The following is a 13053-nucleotide window of genomic DNA, read 5'->3' as shown; positions in this document are numbered from 1 at the left end:
TAACCTCTATTTTTCAAATTTTAGCTGCACTAACCTCCTCCTTTAATGAAACTTTGGTATTCTAATAATGCCGCTTTTATTTTTATATTTATTTTTAATTACAAGAAGAAAAAAAAAAGATGCTCCAAAAAAAATCTGAAAAAAAAATAGGGTTGATCTTTTCTTCTCCATCCATCATTTTTTCTTCAAAATCTCTCCAAATCTATAGAAGAATTATGTTGTGACACACTTACATATCTATTTCAGTGACATTGTTAGAAAAAAGCAATTACATTAAGGTAAAGTAAGTGAAAAACCCTAACTTTTAAATTTTTTATTTGAATGTGAAAATAAAGAAAGTTGTATTTTATTGGCTTAGATGTTTGTTTTTTCATGTAAATGTGATAAAAAAAAACAACAATATAAGTACATTGTTAGCCATATTATAACCATTTTCTGGTTTTTGAGTTGAAAATGGCGATTTTCGAAGTGAAACTCACGAAGAAGATGATACGCAGATCTCGACTGTGTACAGTTGAGCTCGACTGTGGACAGTTGAGAGCACTCACGAAGAAGATGATACGTAAATCTCGATTGTGCACAGTCGAGCTCAACTGTACCCAGTTGAGATTTGTGTATTATCTTCTTTGTGAGTTTCACTTTGAAAAATTGATATTTTCAACTCAAAAACCAGAAAATGGTTATAGACTATGTACAGTTGAGCCCGATTGAGTTCATTCGAGATGATAGTTACAGTAGAGCTCGACCAAACATGGGTGAGATACTAGTTCGACTATGTACAGTTGAGCTCAACCAAACAAGGGTGCATGGTGCATGGTTGAGCTCAATCGTTGCTCAATTATTTATGGTTAAAATAGTAGTTGAGCTAAACTGGACTTAGTCGACATTAGTATTTTAAATTTCGAACCTTTCTACATTTGAATGTTAGAACTAAATATTTGCATCATAAGTGTACAATCGTTGAAGGATCTGTTCCACCTTAACAACAATCTTGGTGACAGTTTTAGCATTATAAGAGAGAATATATATGTGATAGGGAAGTTGAACATGGAATAAAAGAAAATGAACAAAGTTTAATAGATGATTACTTTGACCGTGAATTCTACATTGAAAATAATATTTGTGATGCTACTTCTGCACCAAGCGAAAGTTGTGTTAATATAGGTTATGAACCTATAGACCTTTTTAACAAAAGGACAACATCATCATCTCCAACTCTAGATGACATTGACCCACTCAACTACTATGATCCATTAGACCACCACGACTAACAAAATCAAGTCACTAGTGAAGACCCATTTAGTTTCCCAGATGGATCAGATTTGGCAATTGGTCAAGAATTCAAGAACAAAGACGAGGTAAAAACTAAGTTGAATGATATTGCAATAAAGGGTTGCTTTGAGATGGAAATTGTAACGCCCTGGCTACCCCAGGACAGTTACGGTGAACAGTGAACCGGAAATTTTACTCGCTACCCGAGTCCTTTGGTTAAAAACGTGATCTAGATGTTATTATTAGGTTAAGGTGGAAACTAGTAAAAAGGGAAGGGTACATTTCATTAAGTAAATAAACTGCTCATGAGCCTTTCAAAATGTTTGCAAGTTGTTCATAATACAAAAGAGTTGCTACTGTTTTAAATTTACAATCCCCGCCGGCCTAAGCGGCAAAAATAGGGTAAACCCCTAGTCCCTCTGAGAACTCCCTGACCTTAGTGGTCAAGCGGCCCAATATGTACACAACATCGCCCAAGCTCTCCACTCAGGGTTGGGTGAGCTTCTCTTTCCCTTTATCTGCACCACATAGCACCCATGAGCCAAGGCCCAGCAAGAAAACACAATAAAGCATGATATAATATCAACAGTGATCATAATAACCATTCGAGACCAACGGTCCAATACAGATAGGTGACAGTAGCAAAAGTCACAAAGATGGGTACAACTCCCTCTAGCCATGTGACGATAGGGTCACCAGGCTTAACTGATAAGTGGTTCTTTCGTAAGTTTGATCAGGGCAGGTGCATGGTGATTGGTCACCAACATAACCTTCCTCCCGACTCTAGAGTCGTAACTGTGGAAAATGTCCCCTAGCCATGTGACAAGCGGTCACCGGGGTCATATACCTTGGCTAAGTACATCTGGTCTCAGACCAGGCAAGCGCTTATAAGTTCTTCGACCTTAGGGTCAGTCTAGCATTAATGCCATAAAGCCATTCAATGCGTGTTTCTCGACCTTAGGGTCGGTCCCTGACTAGTCAATGCCATAAGCAAGTAATCAGCGTTCACTAGCATTTAATATGCAATCCATGTCCACATATATCAACCAACATGCCTCAATATAAAACCATGCATGTCATATATCCATACAGGGTGCAACTGTATTCTTACACTGTTTTCTTACCTCTGGTTCGAGCGAGAATTATTATATGAACGACCCCTGAGAACGATCAACCTTTAAATCCCTTGACGGTCACCTGGCCATAACCAAAATATAGGATTCATCAATAAAAATGATAACAAAGGGTTCCCAAACCAAAACCTAGCCTCCGAGACATCAAACACTACCCAACCGGGTACTAGGTTCAACCCCGAGGCCTAAGGTTTGAATCCCCAAGCTAAAAACCCCATTTTGGCAAAAATGACCTGCGACCCTCCCCTGCTGCGCCGCGGCCCACCCTCAAACAGAGAGGGACTCCCCTGCCAGACGCCAAGGGCCGCGGCGCTCCCCTGCTGCACCGCGGCGCCCAGCCCAGACCAGCCATAAAGGCTGCACGCGAACTCACTTTTTCCCCTGTGTTTTTCCTCTCAAACCAGCCCTTCAAACCAACTCAAAACCTCTTCCAAACACTCATTTAAACCTCCAAACATCACCCATAACTCACCCTCATCAAAACCCAAACTTATCATCAATCAAAACCTCTTCAAATCCACACTTCTATCAAGAAATCAAAACTGAAAAACTAAAAGGAAAACAGAGCATAACCTGAGTTCAATGACCAAAACTCACCTTAAAACCAGCTTTGAACCTCCCTCTCTAGCTAAACCAAGTCCACCAACCCAGCCTTTGAATTCCCTAGCTTGAATCCCCACCTAGAACTCAAAACCTCAAAGGAAAGATGAAGAAGATAATGTACGGGAAGGAAGAAGAAAGTCTCTGTTTTTGTTCTGTTTTAATCCACAAGCTTCTACAGCCAGCAGCCACTTAAGTCATATATATCCAACCCTAAATGACCAAAATACCCTTGAGTCATCAAAAGCTTCAAAAACTATTCTAAGGGTAAAATTGGTACTTCCACCTACACAGTTAATCATAATTAACGCTTCCCAATTCCCGGTAATCTCAATATCCTCAAACACCAACAATTCATATCTCGTTACCCTAAAATCTCCGGTAATGCTATAATCATTAATGTCACCCCGAGACTCACCCCGAGCTCAAACCTGTTATGACCAAACCGATAAATCATGTTTAAAGATCGTCTCATGCCGAAATACTCAAACCAATCCACATCATAATGTGGTCTCACAATATGTCATTAACATACAAACAAATATACAATTATACCCTCAATGGGCCAAATTACCAAAACACCCCTGTAAACAAATGTGAACTCACATGCATGCAGTTAACATCATATTATAATATAATTCTCATAAACATGCATAAACACATTTAATGGCATAATTAAACAGTTATGGCCCTCCCGGCCTACTAAACTAGCCATTACACCATATTAGGGAATCCGGGGCATTACAGAAATTAATAAATCTACCAAGTCATTATATGTGACAAAATGTATTGACAAGTCATGCAATTGGCCAGTGCGTGCAGCAAAAGTTACCATCTCAGAGCGTTTCTCAATACGAACTTATTGTAACACTCACACTTGTTCTCTTATTAGTCGAAAAAGAAAGCATCATCAAGCAACTGCTGCAATAGTTGCTAATGCCATGAGATCAAGTTTCGATGGCCAAAAAGAGACACTGAAGCTGAAAGATTGATAAATATTCCATTATAGAACCCGTCTGACATGAGTAGAGCTCGACCATGGATGGTTGAGCTTTGCAAAGATTGATAAATATTTCAGCATACAGCTATACTGATGTGAGTAGAGCTCAACTGTCAACGGTCGAGATTTGGAAGACTAATGATAATTTCATCATAGAGGTCAACTGACTTGAGTAGAGCTTGACCATGGATGGATGAGAGATTGATAAATATTTTAGCATAAAGCTCAACTGACGTGAGTAGAGCTCAACTGTTAACGATCGAGATTTGGAAAACTAATGATAATTTCATCTTAGAGCTAAACTGACATGAGTATAGCTCAACTATGGGTGATCGAGCTTGTGACAATGTGTTTGATAAGAATAATTAAATCTTAATAAATATGATAATTTTGTCTAGGAAAATTATGAAAATACAAATATTTTTATACAATTAATTTATTAATTATATTCACAATTTTATTTATTAGTAAAATATTGGCATAAAGATTATTGTATTCATTAAATGCGATAATTTATGTATAGTAGATAGGAGACGTGACAGTGTGTTTGATAAGAATAATTGAATCTTAATAAATGTGACAATTTTGTCTAGGAAAATTATGAAAATACAAATATTTTTGTACAATTAATATATTAAGTATATTGACAATTTTATTTATTAGTAAAATATTGGCATGAACATTATTGTATTCATTAAATGCGATAATTTATGTATAGTAGATACACTACTACAAAAAAGAGCAATTGTGTCAGTCAAACGCGTCAGTCAACGCAGTTGACTGACGCTGTTGACCAAAAATTAGCATTTGTGACAGTTAGGCACTGCCACAAATGATGGGGCAATTGCGTCATAACATACACTGACGCTGTTTAATGGGGCCGTTTGCGTCAGTGCCCCACTGACGCAAACGGGCCGTTAACAGCTTCAGTGGGGCACTGACGGTAACGGCCCGTTTGCGTCAGTGGGGCACTGACACAAACGCCTAAGTGAAACGCGCGTTTCACTATGGAGAGTTTGCGTCAGTGCCCCACTGACGCAAACGACCGTTACCGTCAGTGGGGCACTGACGCAAACGGCCCAAATAACCTAAATAAACCCTCATCGTCCCGTGTACAGACTCATTTACCTAATGTTCAGAAACGAAAATGCTTGAAAAACCAGAGAAACCAGCGGCGCCTCCTTCCACATTTGCTCACCTAGGTACGTTTTTATCAATTTTAATGTAAAAATAGTGATTTATATATGTTTATGTAACTTATATATAGTTTTTTTTTAATTTTTTTGTATAGATTTTGTATTTTTGAAGATTGTAGTTTGAAAACCCATAAACTTTCTTGGTTTTTTGGGGTTTTTTACATCAAGAACCCACATTGCTCAATTACCACAAGTGCAATTTTATTAATTTTTGTGATTTAAATTTAATTTTTGTGATTTTTTTTTTATAAATTGACATAATTTCAGTTTTTTTAATTTTTGGATAGTTTTATATTAATGATTATGTAATTGTTTTAGGTTTAAACTTTGCATTTTAATATTTTATTTTTTTAGAATTTTTTTATTATAATTTATTTTATTTTTATTAACTTTTTTTTAAAATTTAATTTAATTTCGAATTTACTTATATAAATGAGTGTATATATATTAACGGATATATTTTGTATAACTTTCATTTTATTAATTGTTTAGTTTGATTATTATTAGTAAATTTTTGTTTACATTTTGTTAACTTTTTAAATTTTGGGTTTAATTGGTTAAATATGTATATATTAAAATTGTTTGTTTTTTTAAGTTATATTTTATTATTGATTTAGTTAGGATATTTATAGTCAATTTTTCTTTATGTGATTTGTTAACTTTTAAAAAAAAAAAAAACTTTATTTCGGGTTTAAGTATATAAATGAGTACATATAACACATTATTTGTTTTCTTTAAGCACGTTATTGTTTATTTAGTTACAATATAGCTTTAATATATTTTTCTTTATATTTTGTTAACTTTTTTATTATTTTTTTGTTTATTGTTATATTTGAGTAGGTATTTTGTTGGTGAGATCAAGATTTTGGAGGATTTTATATTAGAGGTAATATTTTAAACCTTAATGTATAATTAAGATATTGAGCTTAGTAGAATGTACGAATTATAAAATAGTGGAGATAGGATCTGGGACTGTGTGCTGCGGTGATATAAGGTTGTAATTGTGCATGTTTGATTGATTACTTGATTTGTTGTATTTATGTGATGAATATAGATTTATTTCAATTTTGGGAAATATGATAGAAATAAGATAAATGCTGCCCAATTTTTTGTAACATTTAGTAATTTGAGCAAGTTGGTGAGGAAATTTTAGTTTAAGTAGGTTTAATACTTAGAAATTTAGAACACACAAGAGTACATATATTAACTTTGATATCTGAATTACTTTTATAGTTTTGATCACAAATGTTAACTCTAGATAAATGTTTTAAAAAAATTATACTGTTGTTTTTCTGTTTCTGCTGCTGTTTTTTTGTTTCTGGTGTTGATTTTTTTTTTATCAAAATAGGCCAGGGAAATTGGCATAAACATTTGCAATTTCCCTGGTTAATACTTTATGTGACAGTGCCCAACTTGTAATAACCCGAATTTTTCTATTTATTTATTGTGTTTTATGTAAACATTATTATGTGAAATAACTTTTTTTTTTTTGAGTATGAATAATAATTAAAATAATATTTGGTGAATATTATTTTAATTAAAGAAATGTGAGTTGATCGCTTTAGACTATAGTATGGGGATTTAGATGTGAAATAAATCTAAGATGGACATCTTGCTCAAAGAGTTGAAGTATATGATTTTACGTGTTTGGAATCCACGTAAAATCTTAGAATTATTTTGGACTATGATTTTGTGACTTATTTAGCAAGAGTCTGAATAATTCAAGAGGAATTTTATGGGATTAAAGTTGTGATTTTATGTTGATAGGATTCACATAAAATCATAAACATAAATTTAAGCTAAAGTGAGACATTTTGGTATTTAGACTATAGTTTTTATTCATTTATTTTTTTAGCTATAGTTTAATGCATTTTCTGAACAAATGCATGGGTTCGGCTGCACACACATATTGGCGGGATTCTTTTTGAATATCCAAGACAGTTTTTTAGAGGTTACTAGGGAGGAATTTGGAACCACTTTCCTTCCTCATTGGTTTCAGCCGTAGTTTCAAACCTGAGAGAAACTGGGAGAGGTTAGAGAGGAAGAACATTTTGTGTTCTTATAGAATACGACCACTTCGGGTCCAAGAAGGAGAAGCCAAGGTGAGTTTTTTTTTTGGTTTTTCTTTGGGTTACAGACTTTAGACACATCCTTAGAGCCTCTGTTTTGATTGTAGAAGAAAGCAAGAGGAAGAAGGGAGTGTTATTGGGAGTCCGGTGCAAGAATAGTCAGAAGAAAAACGTAAGTCCGAACATACCTTTGTGTTGATTTTTCTCTTAGATTCTGAGTACCAAATTCATGTCAAATGGTTTTGTTGTGTACTAAGTCGAGGAAAAGAAAGAACACACCAAGAACTGGCCACAGTAAGAGGTATATATTCATAGATTTCCTTCGTAGTTTTACGTTTCCGATTCTTCATTTATGTTCTTAGGTTGGCTATGGATTTGTGGGCTATTTTGTATGGATCTAATTAGTGTTTTGGGTCTAGAAACATATATTAAGGGGTTGGAGATAGTTTAATATATGTGGTCTTGAAGTTTGAGATGATTTGGTGGTGGTTGAAGAATGGTGGAAATGGGTGGCCGTGCATGGGGAATACCACTTTGGGTGGTCACGCGTGGAGGCCGGTGGTGGTGATGGTGGTGGCCGAAGGATGGGCATGGTGGTGTAGGGATTGAAGCCGTGGGTGCCATGGTGGGGAACTTTGGGTCCAAGCAAGGTTCGGCTGGCCATGGTGGTGAACGTGTGTGAGGATGATGGAAGTTGGGGTGGTCACGTGCATGTAGTAGGGTGCATGTGTTCAACTGGTTACAAATGGTTACATATTTGTAACCAAATGGGACAAAATGTGGTATTTGGTCCCAAAACTTTAGAAAGTTACTGCAAGACTTGGGATTAGGTACTTTAAGACCAAAAATCTGATTATTGAGAATTAAGGATAAGAATTCTCTAGTTAATTGTCCAAGTATAATAATTTACAAGCTAGACTCGGGAATTATTATGTAAGCTTCAAGAAAAATTCTAGATTTGGGAGTTAGTTTCAAAGTTTAGATTTGATGACTTAGAATCTACAAAATATTTTCAAGGACTTAGAAAATATTTTAGAAAGTACAGTATTACCAATTTTAAGTCTCAAGATCAAGAAGCGGGCTCGGGGCTCGTGAATTGGACTCGAGCATCGGAAAACGGAATTTTAAGAAATAATTGGAGTTTTGACTTGAAGTTTCGAACATGGCCTAGGATAAAATTATTATTGGAAATAATAATTTTCTAAGTTGAGTTTGGGATTATGAGAGGGGTATTATGGTCATTTTACCCCCAAGGGCTCGGGTTTGGGGCCAGGGTCGGGAATTCCAGTTTTTGACTTTAAATTTCCTTATTTATATTTAAAATCTTAGTAAAGCATAAACTAAGACATATTGTCCCAATATGATTATAGGGTCTAAACGCGATGGGAAGTACTCACAAAGATATAATTCGCGAAAGCTAAGGACAAGAGGTAAGGAAGTATACACCAAGAGTAACTTAGATTGTTGTGATTCTAGTGAATTGTTTGCATGTTTGTAGATTGCTGGTTAAATTCTAGATGCTATATATGTGTGTAATTATATGGCTGGATGCGCATGATAGTACCCATCTATCGGGTTTGAATGTGCTTAGTGTAGTAAAGTTATCATGAATGTATGTGCAATGTTTATGGCTGTCAAGGGAAACCTTGTGAGGGTGGATCCCATGCAGCCGTGTAGTGGGGTTCGCCGTCCAGTCCGTAAAGTCATCGAGTTTTAGCAGAGTTTACCCTTTTGGCACGGAATGTGAGTATTCTCTGGGCCGCGGAGGCCACCCAGGGATCATGACCCCACAGATAACTTGATGGCTCAGTACAAGGCCTTGTGAGGGCGGATTCCCCATGCAGGCGTATAGTGGGGTTATCCGCCAAGTCAGTAGAGTAATCGTGTTTTAGCGGAGTGTACCCCTTTGGTACGGGAGGTGAGGTTGCTCTGGGCCGTGGAGGCCACATTGGGATTAAAACCCCACAGATAACACGATGGCTCAGCTATATGTTTTCAGTATGTTATGCAACACTTTGACTTATGTGAATATGTTAGACGTGTTGCTCAGTTTGCAGTTTCTAGATATAAATTTCTGTTATGCAAAGTTTGTTTCGGATAGTAGAGTCATAAGTTGTAGCTAGCTTCCTTACTGAGCGTTATAGCTCATCAGTTACTCTGTGTGTGTAGGTAAGGGCAAAGCTTAAGGAGCAGTGCAATAAGCTGGAGGGGATTCTGTCTGAAGTATGCATACTGTGAAACAACCGACCTGCAGGGTTGTCAGGGTTCTCTTAAGTTTTCTGCTGAGTCCAGTAACAGTTTCATCAGTCTCATGTTTACTAGTTTATCTAAAGAAAGCCATGTGGCTACATACCATTTCTTAAGTTACGTTTAAACTACATTTTGTTTTTTTTTTAAAACTATGGGATCCCATTCAAATACTACTTTATTTCAAAGTACTCCAATGCAAAATTTTCTAAAGTTTACTCTAAAGTTTATTTAGTTTTAACGTCCGATTTTTATCAAAGTTGACCGTAAGGGTCCAATTGACCCCGGATAGTCATAGTCGTGTTCGGTGGGTCTAGTTAAGAAAAGTCAGGTCGTTACACAACTGACGCAAAAAATACTCATTTTTATCATTTGTGGCAGTGCCCCACTGACGCAAACCAGAGTGTCATTTGCGTCAGTGGGGCACTGCCACAAACTGGCATTTGCGTCAGTGGGGCACTGCCACAAATCCAGTTTGTGACAGTGCCCCACTGACGCAAATGACACTCTGGTTTGCGTCATGGGCAATTGCGTCACTATCAAACTGACGCAAAAAATCAATTGTGGCAGTTATAAACTGACGCAAATGGCCTTTTTTGTTGTAGTGATAGGAGACATGACAATGTGTTTGATAAGAATATTTGAATCTTAATAAATGTGACAATTTTGTCTAGAAAAATTATGAAAATACAAATATTTTTGTACAATTAATATATTAAATATATTGACAATTTTATTTATTAGTAAAATATTGGCTTGAACATTATTGTATTCATTAAATGCGATAATTTATGTATAGTAGATAGGAGACGTGACAATGTGTTTGATAAAAATAACTGAATCTTAACAAATGTGACAATTTAGTCTAGGAAAATTATGAAAATACAAATATTTTTTGTACAATTAATTTATTAATTATATTCACAATTTTATTTATTAGTAAAATATTGGCATGAACATTATTGTATTAATTAAATGCGATAATTTATGTATAGTAGATAGGAGATGTGACAATGTGTTTGATAAAAATAATTGAATCTTAATAAATGTGACAATTTTGTCTAGGAAAATTATGAAAATACAAATATTTTTGTACAATTAATATATTAGGTATATTGACAATTTTATTTATAAATGTGACAATTTTGTCTAGGAAAATTATGAAACTACAAATACTTTTGTACAATTAATATATTAAATATATTGACAATTTTATTTATTAGTAAAATATTGGCATGAACATTATTGTATTCATTAAATGTGATAATTTATGTATAGTAGATAGGAGACGTGATAATGTGTTTGATAAGAATAATTGAATCTTAATAAATGTGACAATTTTGTCTAGGAAAATTATGACAATACAAATATTTTTGTACAATTAATATATTAAGTATATTGACAATTTTATTTATTAGTAAAATATTGGCATGAACATTATTGTATTCATTAAATACAATAATTTATGTATAGTAGATAGGAGACGTGATAATGTGTTTGATAAGAATAATTGAATCTTAACAAATGTGACAATTTAGTCTAGGAAAATTATTAAAATACAAATATTTTTGTACAATTAATATATTAAGTATATTGACAATTTTATTTATTAGTAAAATATTGTCATGAACATTATTGTATTCATTAAATGCGATAATTTATGTATAGTAGAGCTCAACTATACATGGTTGAGTTTAGCAGAACCTTTACAATATGACTCAACTGATATGAGTAGAGCTCAACTATACATGGTTGAGTTTGGTATAACCTTTATGATATGGCTCAACTAATATGAGTAGAACTCAACTGATATGAGTAGAGCTCGACTATACATGGTTGAGTTTTGAGAGCCTTTACTGTATGGCTCGACTGACATGAGTAGAGCTCAACTATAGATGGTTGAGTTTGGTAGAACCTTTACAATATGGCTCAACTAATATGAGTAGAGCTCGACTGATATTAGTAGAGCTCGACTGATATTAGTAGAGCTCGACTATACATGGTTGAGTTTTGAGAGCCTTTACTATATGGCTCGATTGACATGAGTAGAGCTCAACTATACATGGTTGAGTTTGGTAGAACCTTTACAGTATGACTCAACTAATATGAGTAGAGCTCGATTATACATGGTTGAGTTTTGAGAGCCTTTACTGTATGGCTCGACTGACATGAGTAGAGCTCAACTATACATGGTTGAGTTTGGTAGGACCTTTACAATATGACTCAACTGATATGAGTAGAGCTTGACTATACATTTACATTCCTTCGACCTTTTTTTATTTTGGTTTTGGTTGGACATTTGTGTAAATTTGGCCTTCACATCGTTAATGCTGACTATTGTTTTCCCACGAAAGTGTCTGTCTCTAAATGTGTTTGACTTAGCTTGACTTTTCCACCCTTCTGGATATTCTGAGCATTTTAGCCCAGATATTAATGCATTCTCCATCAACGAGAATCAGATCGGTACCTCATTAACAACAAATCACATCTCTGATTCTCTATCACCTTCCTGAATGAGAAATAACCACATCGCTTGATTTGAATGTTCATAGTTTTTAAGTTCAAGAAAGTGGCCGAATGGAGATTCCTTGAACAATTTTAAGTTGGTCGGGTCATTCTTTAGTACATCATTGATAAGTTTTGTGACATCATCCATCTTACTTTTTACACCTATCTTTCACTCAAAGTGTTCATTCTCCTCTAATATAGGCTTCAATCGAGGAATCTTTTCGATCTGCAATAAATTAAATATCATATTTCTCAATAATAAATAACATAAAAAAATAAATATATTATAAAATAAAACTTACTGGATGTGTATTCTGTCGTGGCACAGAGGAAGAATTTGATTGTTCATCAACATGTGATTCCGATTGTTTCTCAGAACATGTCACTGACTCTTCTTCATTATGTACCTAGTAATTAAATACAAGAGAAGGATAAATTTTAATCAATAGAGTAAAACACATGTTAGACGAGCTCTACCCACTCCAGTTGAGAAAACCTATGAAAATTTCATTAAAATTTTGGAATCTCAACCATGTTTGGTAGAGCTCTACTTAAGCCTTGAAATCTCGACTATGTATGGTCGAGCTCTACTCACACCAGTCGAGCTCTACTCGTACCAGTTGAGCTCTTTTCTACAACGAATTAGACTTTGGAAATCTCTATTATGTATGGTTGAGCTCTACTCTCATCAGTAGAGCTTTACTCACACTAGTTGAGCTCTATGGTACAATTTCAATTATGTTTTGGAACTCTTGACTATTTATGGCATTTATTGACTCACACTAGTTGAGCTCCATTCTATAATTTCAATTAGACTTTGGAAATATCCACTTTGTATGGTTGAGCTCCACTCTCATTGGTCGAGCTCCACTCTCATTGGTTGAGCTCTACTCACATCAGTCGAGCTCTATGCTATAATTTTAATTAGACTTTGGAAGTCTCAACAATATATGGTTGAGCTCTACTCACCGATCGAGCTCTATGCTATCAATTAGACTTTGGAAATCTCAACTATATATGGTCGAGCT

The sequence above is a fragment of the Humulus lupulus genome, chromosome 3 (assembly GCF_963169125.1).
Source record: "Humulus lupulus chromosome 3, drHumLupu1.1, whole genome shotgun sequence".
In the NCBI taxonomy this organism is placed as follows: Eukaryota; Viridiplantae; Streptophyta; class Magnoliopsida; order Rosales; family Cannabaceae; genus Humulus; species Humulus lupulus.
Note: the sequence above shows the minus strand (reverse complement) of the source record.